Here is a 23,599-nt window from a genome sequence, read left to right on the forward strand (position 1 = left end):
AGGGTATTCTCATTTTACTTTAATTATTTTTGATAAATTGCCAAATTACAGGTAACTCCTGATTTAATCCATGGATTATCATAATATTGCTCCCCTAGACTGTGTAAGACAACATATATGGTCAATGCTATGTTATTTTATTGTCCTAATTTACAGTTGTTGTTGTTATTGTTTAAACCAGTTTAGCAATGAGTCATCTCTCCCACTTCTTTCCATTTTTCACAAAAAAATTCAGGATTCCTTACTTTTTTATCAAAAATATTTCTGGCAGACTGCCACAGTGAATGGCCTTATTAATACTTGTATTTCATCTTTTTTATTCATCCCTGGATACAGGTTATGAAGGCATGTGCTTGGACATTCTAGGAAGTGACTAAATAGAAGATAAAAGACAGTGATAGAACCATAAGCCATCCTGGTAGAGTTTCAGCTAGTCAGGTTTTGAGCTGAGTATTGAAGTGTCCTTTGCACAGTTCTACCACAGTTGTGTTTGGGAGGAAGAGTTGAGGTGGAAAAACAATTTGATATTCAAAATGTGAGCTATTCTTGGAGCACATGTGCTGTGAAATGAGTTATCTGATCCTAATTTAAAGAACATTTACCAAATACCTATGTGTTCAGCACTGTTCTAAGCTCTGGGGATGTAGCAACAAACAGACAAAATCCCAGCCCTTATGGAGCTAACATTTTAATGGAATCTTAATGAATAAGTAATTTCCAAAATAAGACTCCCATTGATGAATCTCCAATGGCTGTTTTTACTGGTACAGACTTATAGCCAGACCCAGAAAAAAAATAGAACTTGTTCCATTAAAAAAAAAAATAGATATTACCAGTGAGGATAACCTCAGCAGGTTGAAATACCTTAATTCAGAAAGCTGATATTGAAGATACAGAAATAGTAATAATGAGTGTGCTTTATTTTCCAAGTTGTCCTGATTATAAGAATACACATCTCTAGACAATTCCTCTAGAGGTTTTGATTCAATATGCATTGGGTGGGTCCTAGAATCAGGATGATTAATAACAGATGGCTCAGTGATTCTTATAATCAGACATGTTTGAGAAACACTGCAATAGGAGAAATGAAAACATCTGTCCAGCTCTGAATCTCATTTTCTTTAATCATCACAACAACCTTGCATTATAGAGAATGTTGTCTTTCTTTCACAGACAACAAAAGTAGTATTTCCAAGACCATATAGTTGACAACTGGAAGATTTAAAATTTGAAACCAAAGATGAAAGTTTGTCTCCAAGGCTCATGCTCTATCACACCACACTTCCTTTTTGTTTGCTTGTTGTTCATTATGGCTTTTTGTTCATTCAGTCGTTCATTCTTCTCTTTCAAGAGACATTTATTGAGTACTATATCTAGAGATATAAGATAAGAGAAGAAGAGGAATGCAAATGTGAGTAAACTCCAAGAAACTCAAAGTCTATATAGTATTGTATTTGATTCAAGTCCATAAAACATGTCAAGGAAACTCAAAGGAGAGAAAGGTCAGTTACAGCCATGGAGAGCCTTCCTGGAGGTAGCATCTTAAGAGTGTGGGTAGGTGGAGCCAGAGGGTCGAGCATTCTACACACAGGAACAGCACAAAGAAAAGAGCAGGAATAAGAAAACACAGATTGCAGACAATTGCAGGACTTAAGAGAGGTTTCCACAGCCACACATTCATCTCAGAACATTTGAATAATGTTTAAGATTGGCAAATTTCACATATATGTCTATATTTCCGAATCCTTTTGAAATGTTGGAAGATAGGGAAGTGCAGGGCCAGTTTTCCCCTTGAGCACAGTTTGCTGAAGCTAAGAAATAGTTGTCCCCTTCACTAATTCTCTGGAGCTGATGTACACGTTCATATTATCTGCTCAGCCACTGCATGTATTTGAGCTCACTATCCTCTGAGCAGAAGATGTGGAATAAGTGGCAACAAACGAAAGTAGAAAGATTGGATCATTTGCAGAGTCTTCCTCCAGGAAACCAGTAGATTAAAAAGCCAACTGAAGATACTGAGCCTGTCTGCTGTTAGCTGCTTGAACAAGTCTTTAGCACCTCCCTCTTAGGGTAGATGAAGCCAGGATGCAGTGACAGCCCTGGACAAGTTTGCTCCTGCTTAAAAATTTACTGTCTGCTAAACCTGCTGGGCAGATAGTTCTCTAGACAAAAAGTGGCCATATAGGAGGAGTGTGGGGTTATTGGCCAAACAGCCTTTCTTAAGAAGTGTAACTAGTGGATGATTAGTGAAGTCCTACTTCTCCATTATTACCTTGGGGCCTGTTCTGTGACTTAAATGTTAGCTTTATTTAGCCAGCCAGGGAGATGATAATGGCTCACTGAAGGGGGAAATCTATGAATTTCTAAGATTAGTTTGGCATTTTCTTAACCTAGAGATAAATGCTAGGACACAAAGCAAGAGAAGAGAGGGAAAAAAAAGAGGGAGAGAGGGGGAAAAAAGAGGGAGAGAGAGTGAAAGCAAGCGAGAGAGAGAAATGCAAAAAGAAAAAGTAGACTAATATTTATTAAACACTGACTATGTGCCAGAAACCTTTCCTGGTGATCAGACTTGTGGCTGTATGGTAGAGGACATACTAGGCATTTTATATATATATATATATACACACACACATGCTAGGCATTATATATACACACATATATATAAATATATATACACATATACATATATACATATATAAATATATATACACATATACATATATACATATATACACATATACATATATACATATATAAATATATATACACATATACATATATACATATATACACATATACATATATACATATATACACATATACATATATACATATATAAATATATATACACATATACATATATACATATATATACACATACACATATATATAAATATATATATATATAGCAGAAGACAAATACTATAAAAACTCTTTCCATGAATACCAAAATACAAAAATGTGAAGTCTCTGAGTCAGTTAAGTCAAGAATAATTGGAAATTAGGTAGTCAGAACCAGCCAGTTGTATGCATCTTAAACACATTCGAAGACTGACTCTTATTCTAAGAAAAGGGTAGAGGAATATTGAGTCAGGTCTGGGCAGTTGATGTAATGGCAAGAGCATGAGTTTTGAAGTCAGCAATTCCACAATTTAAACTCAGCTTTACTGTTTACAAGTTCTGCAGTAATTAGCAAATTTCTTGGAGCCTCACTTTCCTCTCTTATAAAATGGGAATCATAATTTTTTAATGATACCACAGAGTTTGTGTGAAGATGTAATGAGGTTGCATTTTCAGACCTATAGTAGGCACTTTATAAATAAATCATCTTCCCTCTTCAGCTTTCTTAGTGACATGGTCCAAGTCATTAGCAGTTCTTAATAGTTGTACTCAATGTGGATGATAAGAGGACAAAATCAGAACTTTAGACCTCTAAATGAAAGCTAATGAAAAATAAATGTTCTTTTACCTCTTTATTTGGCTGTCTACAAAAGATGTCTCCTGATGCATGCTGGATCATCTGCTATTCCATGACTTCAGACACTGAACTTTGAGTCTTTGTCACATCAGCAGCGCCAAGTAATTCCGTACAGAAGTCTGACATTTACAGTTGAAAAAAATAAATTGATTAAAATTCAACAGGCATATAGTGTTCAGCATTTAAAGGTCGGGGAATCTAGGAAACTATCAACTGTAAGATAATTCAACATTTAACGCAGGTGGGGGCAACTAGGATGTGTTTCTGTCTTTCGACACCCCAGCATTTGACTGCTGGGAACATAATTGTGGCAAATTTAATTACAGCCTCAAGACGGGCCATCTATCTTTAGGGGCCTTAGCAGCTGGGCTTCCCAAGAGTAAGAAAAGACCAATTCAACTTTCCATGGATTATGTCTTCACCTTTGTTAGGCAAGACATAATCTTTTTCTTTGCCTGAGTTCTCTGAAGCTACTGTTCTTTTCCTTTTGATATTCCCAGTATGACTACAAGCCAGTTGGTCATTAGCTTAAAGAGGGAGAAAGAAGAGACACCTTGTAGACCAGGAAATCTGGAGCTTGACTTATTATGCTCCATGCTTGACTATTATGCTGGCATGGTGAATATTCTCCTATTTATGGTACACAGCAAATGTCTAGCATAGGATGAGCACATAGTAAGCCTGCAATAAATATTTGTTGACGTAATTAATTAAAAGACCATATTCCAAATTTAGGCTCCTTTAGATACTATCGGGTCACAGTCAAGTTACTTACCCACTCTGGGCCTCAATTTTCACCTCAGTAAAATAGGGACAATAATTCCTGCTTCACAATTACTATGTTGTTTTTCAACGGCCTATTAACATTATATTTCCACTACCAGACAGTGAGCTGCTTTAATGCCTTTAGGTTAGTACACCTCTCCACTCCCTACAGTGCCCAGCACAGTGCCCAGAAAAGGGTAGGTGTCCTACAGACATAAAATGAATTAGAATCTATGCCATGCAGCAGCAAGAGTACTGAAATGGAATGCAAGTAATCAAGGGTCTACATCTCTATCCTATCACCAATGTGTGATATGACCTGTAGGTCTTAATTTGCTCATCAGTCGGATGAGGGATTAATGTTAAAAATCTCCAAGGTCCCACTGAATTTTGATATGCTTTGATCTTTATTATTGTATTATCAGTATTTTATTCATTAGGGCATATTTATTGAGTCTCAGTAATGCCTTGAAATTATAGCAAATAAAAGAGTTGTCTTGTGAAGACATGAAATGACTACAGGGTGACAAGACTGCTTTCTGCAAATATCTAAAGAGTATTATGATGGAACTGCTGATCAGTTTTTCTCATTTTTGCTAAGAGGTATGGGCTTTGGTTATTGTAGGCAAGCATGCAATTAGACACAAGGAGAGATTTCTTGATTACTTCAGGGATAAAATGATGCCTACATTCAGTTTCCTGTACAGGTGAGAGATAGAGTCCCCGATGAGCCAATCAATGAATCAACAAATATTTGCTAAGCCTGCTTGCTGCTCATTTTCCTCTTCATGACATTTTACTCAAAGTATGGATCATGAACCACCTGTATTAGAATCACCTGGAGCTCAAGTTAAAAATGTAAATTCTTAGATTCAATCCTTCTGAATCTGACTCTCAAGGGCTAATATCAAGGATCTATGTTTTAATAAGCTCCCAAATGATATTTCTGTACCTCCTAAAGTTAAACAAACACTGTTCTTGAGTTTAATAGTCTTTAGCAATACTTTTTCCCAACCTGGTGGCTATTAAACTAATAACAATGGCAGATGCCATTTGTTGAGCACTGACTGTGAGCCAAACATCTTATCTATATATTTACAACAGTTGCACCCACCCTATGAGGTAGATATTGTCCTCACCTAAGAGATGAATAAATAGATGCTGAATGACAAAGTGGCACAACCAGAAAGTGGCACAACCGGAAAGTGGCAAGATTAAGGCCTGAACCCAGGTCTCCTGACAGTCCACCATTCCACAGCTGCTTTCCTGAAATCCTTGCTTCTGGAAAGGGCATTATGTCAGAATCATGTTCTTCAGCCATGACCTTGCTTGCTTCTGAAGAAGGAGAAGAGGTGAAGAAGGTCACAAAGATGCAAGCTCATCCATATTAAGCTTGTTCTGTTAGCTTTGACTTCCAGAGAGGCGTCTGAGCAAGAGATGGATCTCTAATCCATCACTTTAGGATGCAGAGATCCTAAAGTATGATTTCTCAGAATACAGACTTTTCCACCTTTCCTTCAAGGAGGATGTGGGATTTGATGTGTGATCATGTGATCTTACTGTGACCCCCCTACAGGTTACTCAAAGGAGAATAAGCTGAGGACTGCCATCACGGATCTCAGTACACATGAAGGACTCCAGGGAGCCACTTTCAGATGGTTCCCATTTGCATTGCTCCTTATAATTGCAAAAAAAGAAAATTCTCTCTTGGACTCAGCTTCTGGAGGTCAGCAAAGGCCATGGAGGACTGCCCTTCCTGGCTTTGGACAAGAAAGGCTAATTGACAGATAATTAGCTAGCAGACCTGACACTTTCACAGTGAAATTTTCAAATAACCATTTATGTCCATTATCAATGATTACCTGACAGATGCATCACAAATGGAAGGCAAATTTGAGACAGATGAAGTAGACCAGTAGTGTGAAATGCAGGTAATTTCAGGAGACCCTTCCTTAGTCTTTCCTCAGCATCTTGTAGGTAGTTGGGATACAGGTTCAAATTTGTGTGTGTGTGTGTGTGTAGGCAGAATCTCGCTCTGTCGCCCAGGCTGGAGAGCAGCGGCACAATCTCGGCTCACTGCAACCTCTACCTCTAGCGTTCAAGCAATTCTCCTGCCTCAGCCCCCCGATTAGCTGGGATTACAGGGGCACACCGCCATGCCTGGCTAAGTTTTTTTGTATTTTTAGTAGAGACAGGGTTTCACCGTGTTAGTCAGGCTGATTTCGAACTCCTGAGCTCAGGCAATCCACCCGCCTTGGCCTCCCAAAGTGCTAGGATAACAGGCGTGAGCCACCGCGCCTGGCCCAGGTTCAGATTTGTAATGTGCTTCCAACTTGATTTTTTAAGGGTGAAATATAATTTGGACTAGTTTAGGGAAACCATTACAGAGGCAGGGAAATGGTTAGAATTCACTTCTCACTGTTGTTTATTCATTCAACTGAAATTTATTGTCAGGTTGTTAGGTGCTGCAGAGATGACTAAGTAACAGTCCCATTTTGGAAGAGCTCATGGTCTTGTAAAGAAGAAAAACAAACCTAGTGCTGATATTGAATTCTCAATTTTAGAAGAGATTACAGGGCAGGATTATCTCCAAAAATAAATAAATAAATAAAACCAGATAAAATTAAGATCCTAAGTATTAGGCAAAGGGCATGTTCATTAAATTACCCGTGTGCCCTTGGGCAAGTCACTTAACCTCTCTGGATCCTGGTTTTCTTATCTCAAATGTCAGGGAATTGGCTTAGGTGATCTTAATAGTCCTTTCTGTTTCTAACAGTCTATGATTCTACCTCTATTTTATAAATGTATAAGCTACTGAACTTAGATGTATGGCTTGTCCAAAAATGCCAAATCTATTCAAGTACATTTCCCCACTCCTTAGAAAACTTGAAATCTGCCATAGAATCTAAGATTCCCTGAACTACCCATATCAGTTTAGAGCTGAAGGCATTTATGTCCAGAGAGGCAAAAGAACATGTACAAGGTCACATGCGAGTTTGGGATTGGCATCTTAGAAGGCAAGCTTCTGGATTCCTAGTCACAAAGGAGGCTGATTCAACACATTTCCTTCCCAATCTTGCTGCCTTTATGTTCAGTACTGGGTGTTTTTAAGAACTCTTTTTAGATATCAAATCACTTTATTAGTTTTGGAACATAAAATGTGTTATGCATGCCCGAGATTGCCTTTAGAACCAACATGTTTAATGATATAAAAGATGCAGGAAAAATAGAAAGGATGCTTTTTAAAAAAATGCCAAAGATATAAAGAGAAAACAAGTATCTCATCACCATGTTCCTGTACTTCTTTCCTTCACATCTGCAATTTGTTCTCCAATTAAGAACTTCCAGAGATGAGGATGCAGACATGGAGCTAGTCACAGAAATGTTTGCAGTTAAGACATACTGATGTTGACATTGATAGAGTTATTATAGTAAAGTTCATTAGTTGGATATATAACTTTGTATAAATTTTTAGTGAAAAAAAAATCAGGCTTAAACAATGAAGGATATTTATTGCATCAAATGTGTAAAATGGTGACAGGTAACACAAGCTTCAAGTGAGGATTGATCTAGTAGAGCAACAGTGTCAGCAAGAAAAACACCTGGTGGTTTTCTGTATCCTCTTTGTACTTCAGCATGAGCTTCATTCTCAGGTTGATTTCCTGCATAGTCATAAAGTGGTTTACAGTAACAATCTGGGCTATCTACCGCCTGATATATATCCAGTGAGAGACAAGCCATTTGTTTATTCCAACTGATTCTCAGAGTTCTGATCTGACTCTCATTGAACCACCTTAGATAACTTATTCATCCCTGAACCAAAAACTGTAAGAGTGATAATACTATCTTTGTCGAATTACCGAAATCCTTACCAGCTCCTTGAGCTGAGGGACAATTTGATTTTTTCTCAAACTGTAGGGATACTGCACAGTGGGTAAGAGGAAAAGTGGATGTTTGAGAGAACATTACAATGTACACCTCAATGCTGGAGATAAAAGTGATAGTAATTGTGGTACAGATGATGAAGATGATAAAGTGATGAAGAAGAGTAAAGGTGATGAAGGTGGTAAAGCCACTGAGATAATAAAGGTGATCATGATAATGACGGTGGCAATGGTCAAGAGGTAGTAAAAATGAAGCTGATGAGAGTGATGAAGTTAATAATAAGGAGAAAAAAAGCAATAGGCCAACATTTAATTATCAGAAGCGCAGTGAATCTGAATGCCTTTCCCATGCACCCTTCTTAAATAAATTGCCCCTGGCCAGAGCTCTTGTTTTTCCCTTTATATAATGCAATTGTATCCCCTTTTCCTAGTCCGAAGTGATTGGCTCAAGCATGGACACTTGATTTAGGAAAACCAAGCCATAATTTGGGCTATCCTAAATGAATTGGACATTTCTATCAAGCATTTTCACTAAGACACAAGTTATAGTCAGATGATGCTTGGCTCCCGAAAAGGCAAATCCAATGTCCTTTATTGTAGTTTCTATTGTCTGTTCCCAATTATTTGTTTCCTTCTCACCCTTACCATGCTTCTCTGCCCCATTGCCTTGAGGCTTTGTCATGTGACATCACATGACAAATAGGATGTGAGCAATCATAATACTCCCACAGGGACAGAAGCTTTCAATTTGACTGTAGATCTTGGCTGGGTCCTCTTGCACTAGGTCATCCTCATGAGAACAGCACATTTTAGACAGTGGTTTTTCTTTCAGCCTGGGCTCCAGAATGAGAAGACACATGGGACCCAGCTAAGTCTAACAAAGCTGAAGTTGAGCCACCACACTCAAAAAATGTGAGTGAGAATTAAACACGTTTAGATAAAATTTTGGAGTTGTCTGTTTTACAGCATACCCTGGATAAAAGCTAACTGATACATTTATAGTCAGGCCTGGAGTTATAAACACAACATTCAAAGCCACATGCAAACTATAGTTATGAGGAAAACGTGAACCTATAAGAAATGAAAACAAGTTGTTCTGTGGAAAAATTAATCAATGTCTCAGCATTTCTCTTTTTAGAAGAGCTAGAAGAGTAGGGTTGGGTCTCAACTATCATGATGGCAAGATAAACACAATGCCAGATGTAATAGCCCCAGTGTAGGACCAGAGCTCAGACCTTTTATGTTATAGTAACTTCACCCCTAGATCTGTCAACAGAGCAGAAGCAGCTCCACATTGGACCAAGGTGCTCATATTGTAAGTGAGAGGCTACTCACTCACTGGTTTATTTCCTCTAAGGCCAGGCAAAAGAGAAGACATCTCACCACAAATGGCTCAACTCTTTTGTCTTACTGATGACAATACATTTAATAAATCATATTTAATATTTAATAAATCAAATATTATTTAGCCTGGATTCTATTTCCTAACACAAAGTTATCCTTTATTGGGGATTAGGAGCAGAGTCTCACTCTGTCGCCCAGGCTGGAGTGCAGTGGCTTCTTAATAACTCACTGCAGCCTCAGACTCCTGGGCTCAGGGGATCCTCTCACCTCAGCCTCCTGAATAGCTAGGACTACAGGCATGCACCACCATGCCTACCTAATTTATTTTATTTTTGGTAGAGATGGGGTCTCACTATGTTGCCCAGGCTGTTCTTGAACTCCTAGGCTCAAGCAATCCTTCTGCCTCAGCCTCCCAAAACACTGAGATTTCAAGCATGTACCACTGCACCCAGCCACAGAGTTATCTTTTGACTTAATTACAGTTTTTTTTAAACATAGACATTCAGTGAACAGTGTCATTTTCTCCATTTTCTACAAGAGAGAGTATCTGAAGCTAAAAAATTGTATAAACAATTTAAAGCCTGACTTACCTTTTGAAAATGTCACATAAATATTGGATAACAACAAGCAAAATTTTAAGAGATTATTTCTATAATAGAAACTTAAGAGATTATTTTTACAGAATCTCAATTTCTTTGCCTATAAAAAAAGTAAGAATACCTTTGTCTTAGGAATCCTGTGCGTACTATATAAAAGAAAGTATGCAGAATGCCTGACAAATACTAAAGACTCTATAATGACAATTGTTATTAATATTGAGAGGAAAGATGAGGTAGAATATTTGCCAGAAACAAAAGTGGGAAGAATTCATGAATCAAATAACAAATACAGAGACCCATACAGAGCTGTTTGGGAGAAGGGAGAGAACAAGTTATGCAAACAGTAAACTTATCCAAAGCTAACACAAAAAGAAGCCCATAGTGAATTCCATCTGTTTTCTGCATGCACCTGCTATTTATTTACTTTGCAGCTTGATCAGTTGAGCCCAAATTGTCATTTTTTTAAAAACTCAAAACACAAGGAGAGAAGAGAGAGACGGGGAGAGAATAAATGGGGAAGGGAAAAGAGTAAGACAATAATAGCTAACATTTACTGAGTTCTTACTATGTGCCAGTCGCTTTTTAAGCTCTTTGCATAAGTTAATACATTTACTATTCACCACGGCTCTATAGCTAGCTCTTACTCTTATCCGTACTTTATAGGTAAGGACTGAAGTGTGGGAATACTGAGTGATTTAGCCAAGATCTAACAGCTGGGAAGAGAAAGACCCAGCATTTAGCCTAGTCAGTCTCATTCCAAAGAATAACTCCGTAAGTCCTCACAATGTATAGCATCATAGGAAAAGAAATATCATCATTTCCCAGTTATGGCTGGATTTGTATGTGTAGAATAGAAAGGTCTGATTTGGAAGCAACATAGTTTGTGAACCATTCTTCTTTTACTTACAGATGCCATTTGGTTTATGACATTTGGGGTTCGGTAAACCTCTTTGAACCTGTTTCCTCATTTGTAAAATCCTACAATTTCTAATTTCTGTGTGGATCAAATAGTAAGAGGATAGCACTGATGTGACTGTTGTAAAAATTAAATTATACAATGTAGGTAAAGTGATTAGTGCATGGTAGCTGCTCAATAGATGATAGCTATTATTATGATAATTATATGTAATTATTATTAGTTCAGGAGAAAGAATCAAGAAAATCTCCATGAAAGAAGTAATATTTCAGCAGCTTCTTGTGGGTGGGAAAGATTTTCATAAGTGTAAATAATATGGACTGCATGTGCTAGGAGAAGGAAAAAAATATGAGCAAGGCTTGGAGAAGCCAGGGCCCAAAACTTATGTTCCGACTCTGCTATTTCAGGAAGCAGGGAAGCACGTGACACAGATTAGAAATGCAATGCTCTAAAAATTGCTGGAAAGAAACCCTTAGGAGCTCAATGTGGCAGACTCCCCATCATCTAGGAACTTCTACTAAATGGAAAGACAGTACCGAGAGATCTCAATACTGGAGGTGTCACTATAGCAAGATACAAAGACACCCAAGATCTACTTCCGCAGCACCGTCAAGAAGAGGCCATAGGAGATCCTCTCCATTCAGAAATATTTTAACTTCTCTATTTGCTCTCTGTTGAAGATTTTGTAAAATCCACTGACAAATGCCACTAAGGTATCAGACTCAGATCCTAGGATGTTATTATTTAAATTAGGTTCATGTATGAGTGAGGCTCTTCTGGTACATCTTCTTGTATATTGCTCCTTTTTACCCAAAAACCTGTGACCTAAAAAGATAATAACTTCCTCCATCGACCCAACATACAATGGTGAAATAGAGACCAGATAACCACAAAAGACAATGCCACTTAAAAGGATGAGAAATGGGAGTGCCATTGCTGTCATGATTCTGGATAAATATTGTCAGGTTCCCTTTAATTTAGGGACAGATAATGTTCTAATGAAAGAAATATTACCTGTCCTAAATTAGGAGGGATCTGACAGATCTTCTCCTGGGGAGTGCTTCCACAGGTTATTTTACTCTTCAGTTCTTGACTGTGTCGTTGGGCCTCTTGATTTTACTGTCTGAGATATCTGTACTATTTCATAACAAATAAACCTTGTTTACAATGAGGTAAAATATTTAGCCTATTTCCTGTCTATAGGATGTTGAAGGCTTAGAGAACTTTCACAAACCTAAAACATCTCAGTTCCTTTTAGTTCAAGTTGGCATTCCATTGTTGATACAGCTCTCTAAAAAGCTTTATGAACTTTCTATGTATCAAATTATAGTACAGTTCACTTTACAGAAGCCACAGATAGTACTTTTTTAGCATTCCTCTCTACTTCAGCCCTGTTTTGTTTGCTATACTGTTGTTGAGAATCTGCCCTTTAGATACTGAGAAACCCTTTGTCTGACTAAGCAGGCCTATCTTAAAATCTTCCTGATGGTTTATGGCCATACTTAGCATCAGATCACTTCTTATTTTATAAATTATTTACAACTTTTACTAAGTCCAGATTTTTGCCAAAAATAAATTTCCTTATTCATGATTTTCACATATTATTTTTATGCAAAATGAGAATGGGTCGGCTAATTGTTATGCAACTTTAAACATTTTGGTCTATACATCATATTTCTGATTGTTTTCTGTACATTTTGACTTAAAAAAATTCCAATCTGATATTACCCAAAAATAATATCTGATTACAATTCCTTCTTGACCATATTTTAGTCCCTCATTTAACCCCACAATTACATTCATGAAATAGGATTATAATTTCCATTTCTCAGTTTGAAAAATGAAGGCTCAAAGAGATTAATTTACATTACAAAATTACACTACTATTAGCATAACTGGCATTTAAACTTCAATTTGTGTGTCTTCAAAGCTAGAAAATTGACCATTTTACTCCATTGTGTTTCATCATCATAATCTCCCCCTCTGGCTTTACACTTTACAGTTTACCAAGTGTGATCTCATTTGATCTCATTTAATCCAATCCTGAGAGACTAAAGCCTAACTAAAACGTAAAGCTCTCTCTACTCTTTTCCTCACCAACAAAATAAAAATAAATCACCTCAAAACAACTTCCCTTCTGCTGTATGGCTAAAAATAAAAACAAGAAAAAGAAAAATGCTGTTGCTTAACCGTTTTCGACCAACTAACCTGGAGTTCCTGATCAACAGCAAGTACAAGTACTTACCAATTGTTAATGCCTTTTCTCATTTTTCTTTTCTTTCACTAAGTGTGATGCAACAGGAGAGGTGTGTCTGTAGTTGCAGAGAGATGTCAGCCTGGACTTTATCTGTGCAAACTGTGAATGCTAGCCTTGTGAATGTGGTCATAAAATAACTCACATACAGAGAGTGGTAGTTGGCTGATGCCTAGGTCTCAGATGGATCTAGACTCAAAAGCCAACAGAAGTAGTCTTCTACTACCATTTCTTAACTTTTACTCAACAGTATAAAAAACTGAATTTGGACTTCTGTGCATTTGCTGATCATTCGACATTTTTAGCTACCACCTAGTGGCACTGCTTGCCAGCCAACAGTTCAGAGTGGGCAGCCCTGCCATTATCCCTAAATAACACAGTTTGTTTATACAAGTGATTGCCTTTTGACCTTCCTGTCTCACAATTGTAAATTGAAAACGGCAAAATGCAAGTGCTGCTATGTGTAGCAAAAGCAGAGATAGGATAAGCTTAATACAATCAAGGAAGAGATGGAAATCACTCCAGCGTAATATTTCAATACGTGTGCAGACCCTAAATGCATGTTGCTTTGAATTTGCATTTCATCACCTACTAGTTGGCTGATCTTAGACAAACTACTTTTTCCTCTTCTGTTTAATGGGGATTAAAATAATTCATTTTGCCTATGTTATGTGAGGATTAAATTACATAATAATGAAAGGTGTTATTTAAAGAATTTATAAGGCAGTGGCTCTCAAAGAGGGGTTCCTTCACCAGCAGCACCAGCAGTAACTGGGAACTTCTCCAAAATGCAAATTCACCAGCCCCGCTCCCAACCTACTGAATCAGAAACTCTGGGTGTGGGTCCAGCAATTTGTGTGTGACCAAGCCTTCCAGGTGATTCTGATGCACCCTAAATTTGAAAACTGCTACTGTAAATTAATGTGGAGAAGAGCAGGCTCAGAAGTTAGATGATATAGGTTTCAGTCTCTATTCTGCCTTTTACTAATTGCATGATTTGGGGTGAATTATATAACCTGTTAATGACTTGATTTTTTTATCTGCAAAATTAGAATAATGTGCTTATTCTAGATCTGTAATGAAAAATTTTAAATAACATATCTGTCATATACCAAGCCCTCAGTAAATGGTAGCTGGTTGTATTTAGGTTATGATTATTGTTTTATTACTTCTGGCTTTAACTGCACTTAATCCAACTGGCTTTATAATTAATTGTGAAAGGAAATCAAAATGAAAGAGTACAGATGAAGTATACATGCTCTTAGACTTACAGTGGGGTTATGTCCTGATAAATCTATCATAATCTGAAAATCTTGTAAGTGGAAAAAATGCATTTAATATAGCTAACCTACTGAACATCATAGTTCAGCCTAGCCTACCTTAAATGTGCTCAGAACACTTACATTAGCCCACAGTGGGGCAAAGTCATCTGGCAATACAGTACACTGCAGAGTGTTCATTGTTAACCCTCATAATCACGTGGCTGACTGGGAGCTGGGGCTCGCTGCATCTGCCCAGCATCACAAGAGAGTCTCCTACTACATATTACTAGCCTAGGAAAAAACCAAACTTCAAAATTCTCAGTTTCTACTGAATGTTTGTCAGTTTCTACTGAATGTGTGTCACTTCTACAGCATTATAAACTTGAAAAATCTTAAGTGGAACCAATGTAAGTCAGGGATCATCTGCATTAAAATATATTATAGAATATTTATTTTCTAAACGCAAGGGCAAAGTTAATTTTATTCATTTTTTTAGTGTCTAGGAAAGTACCTTCCCCTACAACATGGTAGTCCATAGTTTGAGGTCCATACTTTTGACCGTCATACATTTTTAAGGGATTTATCATTTCCAAACATATTGTCCTAGCAAAGCATCACTGGCTCAAGGCTGGATCCTCTCACCAGGGACTTCCTGGTCTGCCAAGAAAGTAGAAGATGGACAGAGAAAGAGGGAGGATGTCCAGGGCCCATTAGTCAGAGCCCTGAAGGCCAGTCCCCCTGTAGTGCAGGGCTGGCATTTGCTTTGGCCAGAGGCCCATTCCAAGAGTACCATTGGGACAGAAGCTCAATACACTACCTCTAAGGTACAACCTGAGCAGGTGTGACCAGCAGGCTCTCTGATGGCCTCTGCTCTTGGGGCCAGCAGGCGGGCATAGCAAAAAAGCCATAAACAGAGGAAGCTGGGGAGAGAAACTGTGAGCAGAGCCACAGGGAGTCATCGAGAGTCTTGGCTGTGCTAGGCCAGGACAGAACAGAGAAACTCTCCCCCGCTGAAAGAAGAGGAAAAGAAAACAATGGAGGTAACCCATGCTCCTGGTCCTTTTTCTGCTACTAACTCATTGTCAGACCATGGACAAGTCTCTGGACTCTATGAGTTTCTACATCTGAAAAATAAAAACAGAGCTGCTATGAAATCCAAGATCTTAATGATATTTTTGTAAGAAAAAACCTACCCAGGGTGGGTGTGGTTTCTAAGAGATGCTTTTGACTACAGTGTTAACTCTTTTGCCAGCCCCAGTAACCACCCCCATTGCCAATATCTGTGCATATCTCCCTATGTGCTATCGCTGTTGGCATGGCAACACTGGCATCTCCACATGGCCAAGCCAAGCCTCCTCTCCACATGGCTGGGTTCTTGGATAGCAGCGTTTTTCCTCCTGCCCCCCATGTTTGCTCTGACAACGCTCATTGTCACAGATACTCCGGATATACCTTTACCAACAGGATTTAAGGGCAGCTCTGATTTCCTAATATTTCCTAACTTGCTAACCTTATGAAAAAAAAGATGCCCTCATTTTTTCTCCTAATCCCCTCCTCTGCATTCTTTTTTTTCTTTCCCTTTTCCTTTCTCTTGCATCTCTTCTAAGCCTGAATTTTGAAGAGAATAGACATGGTTTTGGGTCACAGATAAACTTCATAATGTCACATAAGTTCTCTGAGCCTCAGTTTCCCCATCTATAAAACCAGGATTAGTGACATATACCTCGTGTCATCATCAGGAAGAGTAATAAGAAAATTCACATAAAGTGCTTAGTACAGGGCCTGTCCCTAGCAAGCATTCAAAAATGAGCACCAACCAATTTTATCATCACCATCATCTTCATCATCAAGAGCTTAAAGCAGTTACCTCTAGATTTATCTACTTATGTGAAGTTTATATCCCCACAAGATGGCAAGCTCCCTGAGGATAGGTCTTTGGTGTTTTTGTTTTGTTTTTTTTACTACTGGTTCTTAATCCAGTGGCTAGTACACAACAGAATAGGCTCAAGAAATATTTTTGAAATGGATTTTGGAAAGCAGAAACTGGACAAACACTTTTTAAGTACGATGTGAATGTGTGTGTGTATGTGTGCGTGTGCATGTATGAATGTGTACATATATGTTTCTCTGTGTGAGTTTTTGTGTGCATGTATGAGTATGTTTCTCTGTGTGTATGTATGTGCATGTGTGAGTGAATGTTTATGTATGTTTCTTTGTGTGTGCATGTACGAGTGTGTATATGTATATTTCTCTGTGTGTGCATACATGAGTGAATGTGTATATGTGAGTATGTTTTCCTGTGTGTGTGTTTGTGTGTGCATATATGAGTGGGTGTGTATATGTAAGTGTGTTTCTGTGTGTGTGCATTTATAAGTATGTTTACATATGTTTCTCTGTGTGTGTGTGCATGTATGAGTGAGTGAATGTGAATATGTTTCTCTATGTGTTTTTTGGTGCATGTATGAGTTAATGTGCAGATGTGAGTGTGTTTCCATGTGTGTGTATGAATGTGTAGATGTGAGTATGTTTCTGCATATGTGAGTGCATAAACGAGTGAGTGTGTTTGCGTGAGTATGCTTCTGTGTGTGTGTGTGTGTTGTAGTCCTGAAAATGCGAGTTCTCTCCTCTACTGCACATGTAGCTCCGCCTCACTGTCAGAGCCTAATCAACTGGAATGGCTCCACTGAGATTTTTTAGTGCCACTCTGTTTTAGTCCCTCCCCAAGCCACCCAGCCTGCCTGCCCCTATATTCAGGAAGCCACTGGATCAGAGCTGGGACATTTATTACTTTTGCTTATTAACTAGTGTAAAAGACAGTGGCTAAAAATTTAGAATAATAAATAATCAGTTTATCCATAATTAATGTTTTCAAAAAAAGAACAGAGAATGAAGGCCATTTATATGCTATTTATTTTATTATTATTGTTTTTAAGTCAGAATCTCACTCTGTCACCCATGCTGGAGTTTAGTGGCACGAACATGGCTCACTGCAGTCTCAACCTCCTAGGTTCAAGCAATTCTCCCTCATTACCCTCCCAAGCAGCTGCGAACCACAAGCACATGCCACCATGCCTGGCTATGTTTTTTATTTTTTGTAAAGACCGAGTCTTGCTTTGTTGCCCAGGCTGGTCTTGACCTCCTGGCCTCAAGCCATCCTCCTGCCTCAGCCTCCCAAAGTGCTGGGATTACAGGCAAGAGCCACCACACCCGGCCTATATGGTACTTAAAATCCCGAAATAAAACACCTCAAAAAGAAAGCACTTGTGGCTGCTCATTTTGCCTCAGCTATATAAGTGACCTATTAACTAACATCTACTGAGAATGCATTGTGTGCAGGGTACTGTACTATATATTATGATTAAACAGGAAAAAACATAAGCCTTGTTGAGGAGTGGGGATCAGGAAAAATATATAAAATTTATGATATGATATGGTAAATATGACAATGAAGAAAACACAGAGGACTATAAGAAATACCTCCTTCAGCTGGATGAGGTCAAGGAAGTTTTCCAGAGGAAATGACATCTGAGCTAGGTTTCTCAAGAGAGTTAGAGTTAACCTGAAGAAAGACAGGCAGATATAAATACACAGATGATGAGAACATGATGCTTGCTGGGAAACCCAAGTAGTTCAATGAGAGGGCTGATAATGACATTAATAATAATAATAATAGTAATAAAACTAGAAATACACTGGCTAACACCTCTATAGTATTTATCACATGCCAGACCCTATTCTAAGCATTCTTACACATAGTAACTCATAGAAGGACTGGAACCTAGGGCTCCTTAATTTGAAAGGAGCTGGGAGAGGCAAGGCTTCAGACATAGATAAGCTGAGGGCTGAATGGTTTTGTGAGTAGGCCTGGGGTGTTAGGATTTGACTATGAAATGAGGGAGAGTAATAGAAGGGCATGATTTGATCTTGATCAAGTATACATTTTAGAATGGTAATTCTCACTGCATGGTAGCAGACAGATAGGAATGGGGTTCAGGTTGGAGGCTGGGTGAGCAGTGAAAAGGCTACTGGAGCCATCCAGGTGAGAGACTTGAGCACCTGACTCAGCAGAAGAGTTGGGAAAAGAGGAATAAAAATATTTGAAATTACACATATATTACCCATTACACATGTGTGCGTGTGTGTGTGTGTATTAATCCATTTTCACACTGCTGATAAAGATATACCCAAGACTGGGTAATTTACAAAAGAAAGAGGTTTAATTGGACTTACAGTTCCAGGTGGCTGGGGAAGCCTCACAATCATGGCAGAAGGCAAGGAGGAGCAAGTCACATCTTACATGGATGGCAGCAGTCAAAAAAAAGAGAGAGTTTGTGCAGGGGAACTTCTGTTTTTAAAATCATCAGATCTCGTGAGACTTATTCACTATCTTGAGAACAGCATGGGAAAGACTTGCCCCTATGATTCAATTACCTCCCATCGGCTCCCTCCCACAACATGTGGGAATTCAGGATGAGATTTGAGTGGGGACACAGCCAAACCATATCAGTGTGTGTGGGCAGGGTGGGGGGTGTTCAGGGGGTGGTGACAGAGAGAGAGAGAGAATTGACTTCAGGGCCCCACAGCTGAGTTATTTGAATCTGTCTCTCGGAGTCTGCCATTGTTAATGCCTCTCCTACATCACAGTGTCCCTGAGCCCACCCTCTGGGCTAAGTGTCCCTGAGCCCACCTCTGGGCTTCATCCCTTAATAGCTGGATATCTCCTGCATCAGTTTATTTCTCCAAGTCTCCATTCCCTCATATGTTAATGGTAGTAACAAGACCTGCTCTGCAGAGTGGATCAGTTCACTTTTGTACTTTACAAATATTAAACTGTGACATAAATATGAGGGCTTTATTATGAAGACACAGAAGAGGAGGGTGGGAATGAGGATAAGGATGATGATCACACCTTTTGGGAAACAATTTCTCTTTGGTTTCACAGACCAAGCTCTACTTGTTCACTTAATTCCTCTTGATGCCTAGCCCTGACCTCCTTTCCCCTTCTAGAAAGAATTAAATTATCTCTCTTCTCTTGTCCTATTAAAATTGTGCTAATATCTTAGTCCCTACATCCAATAGCTAGCAGTCTTTATAGATTAATTCTTCATACATGATTACTGATGCCTGGTTCAAGACCTAAACTCCCCTAATATTCAGGGACTATGGGGACAATTTTACACACATATACCCTTATGTTCAGACTTGGAGACCAGAGCATTTCTGTTGCTACATCATTTAATTATTTGGCATAGAAGTTGCCAGCTATGAGGAATGACTGCTTGTAACATGTAATTTGCCTTCCAAACAAGCTCATTTGGGCATTGACATTTGACAGAGAAAGGTCTGGGAAAATGAGCTGTTCAGAAAGTGTGTCTCCACATCTGACACTGCCTGAACTTTGGTAGGTTGATTTTTACAATCACAGACCATCAAAGGTTATACTCATTTAAATTCTCCCCTTACTAACAAATAAAGAAAGCAAAATACCACAAGCTCTCTTAACCTACTGTCCTCAACTACATACACTGGCTGGGGACTCTCAGAAAATTCTTAATGTCTGCAAAAAGTGTTGTGAAGTTGGCAAAGTTAATAGTTAATCTATCATACCTCTGTGCACACTTTCTATGTCTTTCTTATTTTGGAAAATCCAGAGATCTCCTGCTGTATTTAAATTTGTTTCATATAAAGTTTCTTTCTTTTCCGTCAATCTTCATCCTGCCCTCCATTCCTTCCTTCTCCAAATATCCATTTGATTGCCAGGTGCCAGGCACAGAGCTGGGTGCTGGGTACACAAAGCTGAATGTGCGTTTGTTATCTGGGCTTCTGTTTCTATAACCAAACCAAACCTAACTGGTTCTGTTTGCCCACAAACAACAGAAAGCCAAACGCCAAAGCACCAGTTCTTCTGTAGAGAGATAAGTTTATTTTAAAGCTGCCAAGCAAGGAGACAGGAGGAGCAAGGCTCAGATCTGTCTCCCAGAGCTGGGTGTTGAGGCAGGTTTTATAGGCAGAGGGTAATGCATGATCTAATTGGAGTTTTGAGGTGATGCCAGGAGGCATGATCTGACTGAATCATGCAAGGGGGTCATGCAAGAGTTTAATCTTATTGGGTCATGGATGGATCACGTTGTGAGGTGTCCACTTCTTAACTCAATCCATGTTTATCCAAGCACTTAGGTTCCACCTGTGGTTACATGCTTGGTTCCTCTGGACAGGTTAAAGTTACATAACTTGCAACCTGAGGTTCATGGAAACTGGAAGACAACTCACCATTTTATTACACAAAGTTGAACCAGATTGGGCTGGTTCTGTGGTTACACTTTTTTTTCTCCTATGATGCTGCAATAATCTTCTGACTTGTTTCCCTTCCCCACTTCACTCCAGTCCTTCCTTCATAGGCAAATGAGAGCACCTTGATAACCACTAATGTAACTGTTTCTTTCCAGTTACTATAAAATTGCCATTATACAACTAAGTCTTGGGCATATGGCCATTATTTTATTAGTTAACTTTACAAATAATTATTTAGAACTCGCTTCTAAATAATGCCAGACATGCTGAAGAAGGTATAGCAGTCATCAAAGCAGGCCATAGCCTTTGCTCTCATAATACATAAATAGGTAAATAAAGAGCACAAAAATAAATATATTCAAACTATCTAGTTAGGAAACAAACACCACTGTAAGAAAGAACAAAGTTGAACACCGATACAGTTTGGATCTGCGTCCCCACCCTAATCTCATATCAAATTGTGATCCCCACTGTTGGAGGTGGGGCCTGGTGGGAGGTAATTGAATCATGTGGGTGGTTTCTCATGAATGGTTTAACACCGCCCCCCTGGGTGCTGTTCTCATGATAGTGAGTTCTCCTGAGATTTGTTTGTTTGTAAAACAAACAAATCTTTCTCTCTCTCTTTCTCTCTCTCTCTCCCTCCCTCCCTCTCTCTCTCTCCCTCCCTCTCTCTCTCTCCCTCTTGTTCTTGCTCTAGCCACGTAAGATGTGCCTGCTTCCCCTTTGCCTTCCACCATAATTGTAAGTTCCCTGAGGCCTTCCCAGAAGTAGAAGCCACTTTGCTTCCTGTACAGCCTGCTGAACCATAAGCCAATTAAACTTCTTTTCTTTATCAATTACCCAGTCTCAGGTATTTCTTTATAGCAGCACAAAAACAGATTAATACAGCCACCCGACTTCACTTGGTAGGGAGAGGTCAGGGGAGGCCTCCAGAGTCTGAAAAAGATAACCTAGGTAAAGCCTGGAACATTAGCAGAACATGAGAAAGCTCATGGCACACTCAAGACAGACAGTGTGGGTAGAGCCTACTGCCCAAGGGAGAGAATAGGAAAAAGTGAAGGTGAATAGGTAGACTGGAGCCTGGCCATATAATACTTTATAAGGTGATATTCCTCAGCCCTTGAATCACCTGGGAACTTTTAAAAACTATTGATGGCCTGATCTTACCAAGTGAAATTAATTCACTTTGAATCTTAAGGGGAGGGACCTGAGCATGCACAGATTTTTAAAGCTTCCCAAGTGATTCAGATGTGTAGCTAGCACTGGGAATACCTGCTGTAGGGTTTTTACCAATTGGTTCAACTTCCCTCTATCATTGTATCTCTGGTTTGCCTATTGATTCCCTAACACTATTCTCTTTACGTGCTAATCAATTTCATACATCTTCATTTTTACTTATTCAGTTTCCTAAGCTTAAAATTTAAGCTCCCTTCCCCATATTGGTTAGGAATGTTTTGGGACTCAAACCCTGACTAAGAATATCTTAAATAAACAAAGGCCTGTTTTTTTTCCTATTGCAAGTGTTCAGATAGGCGACAGTTTGCATTGGTTCAGGGGCTCCATAATACCAGGGACTACAAGTCAATCTTCAGTGTAGTAAGTAGGAAAGAAAGATGGGCCTTGAGTCCAATTCATCAAGAAAATAAGAAGTTTTCCATAAATCCCATTCTGGCAGACTTTCCTTTGTGCCTCCTTGTTCATATTCCCATGTTACAGGCCATCCTTAGCTGCAAGAGAGACTGGAAGAGCAAAGGGTTGGTTCAAAATCATTGACTTAGATCCACCACATTCTGTCACCTTGGGCTTGGTGTTGGGGGTGGTAAAAAGAAATAAATAAGAGAAGGTAGCTGTTACATAGAAAAGAGACACAATATGCCCCACATGCTCTTAATCTGCTCAGTGAACTACTATCACCCCTCAAGAAATAAAAAAAATGGTGGCTCAACAATGCAATGTTATATACCCAAGGCAACTGGCACTAGAGGTTATGAGAGAGAGAATAAATAGAAGTGACACTTGACCCAAAGGTGTTTAAAAGAAGTTTTAAGGAAGAGAATTTGTCAATAGTGAGTCAGGTTACAGATGGGATCTCAGTGGCAAAGGTAAAAGACTCAGGCTTCCACCTTTGTGAAAGACCAAACTCCAGTTGTTGGGCCAGATTCCTGAGTATTTGTTGTTTTATAAAATTAAAGGATTTCAGAATAATAAGGGAACAGCAATGGGAAAAAATGGTCTCTCAGACAACCCTAGAGGATATGGGATCTAAGACCCTTTATTAATAGAATGAAAAAAGGATTCCAGGGTGCAAAGAATACAACTCCTGTCTCCCAGATAGTATCTCCAAAAATTTGGGAAGGAGATGAGAGTCCAAAAGGAGATTATCTAAAGCTGTGCCAGTATAGGAGATTAAAATTGTCCTCAATAGTTTCAGCTACCTCTGTGATCACCATATATATATATCCAAAAATGCCACTTCCTCCAAATGATTACTTTTGGATCACATACTTACATTTGGACCACATTCCCAAGTGTCTTTGGGATTAAAGGAAACTCGATTAATCAATTTTCTTTCTGTGAGTGGCAGAATAGACAATGGCCTCTCATGTCAGGGAAATGGGCATGCCTTACTGCTAAGAAATATGGGTGAAGAAGTTTCTCAAAGCTCGTTTACTTTCAGCTCCTGACCCTGGACTCATGGGTAGATAGAAGTCCACACCATGTTTGGAGACTTCTGACGATAATAATAGCTACCATTATATGCATTATTTCATTAAATTCTTACAACCTTAAGAGGCAGATTCTATTA

General features: G+C 38.8%; 1 long non-coding RNA gene across 1 annotated transcript; it reads right to left on the bottom strand.

Annotated features, from left to right (window-relative positions):
* Positions 1-391: 391 nt before the first annotated feature.
* LOC117974353 (uncharacterized) lies at positions 392-13,303 on the bottom strand. Its single transcript, XR_004664304.2, has 4 exons — positions 13,232-13,303; positions 5,383-5,578; positions 3,470-3,597; positions 392-1,373 (listed from the first exon to the last, which is right to left on the bottom strand). It is a non-coding gene; the product is annotated as an uncharacterized LOC117974353 (long non-coding RNA).
* Between the last annotated feature and the right edge of the window lie 10,296 nt (positions 13,304-23,599).

Source organism: Pan paniscus, chromosome 11 (assembly GCF_029289425.2).
Source record: "Pan paniscus chromosome 11, NHGRI_mPanPan1-v2.0_pri, whole genome shotgun sequence".
In the NCBI taxonomy this organism is placed as follows: Eukaryota; Metazoa; Chordata; class Mammalia; order Primates; family Hominidae; genus Pan; species Pan paniscus.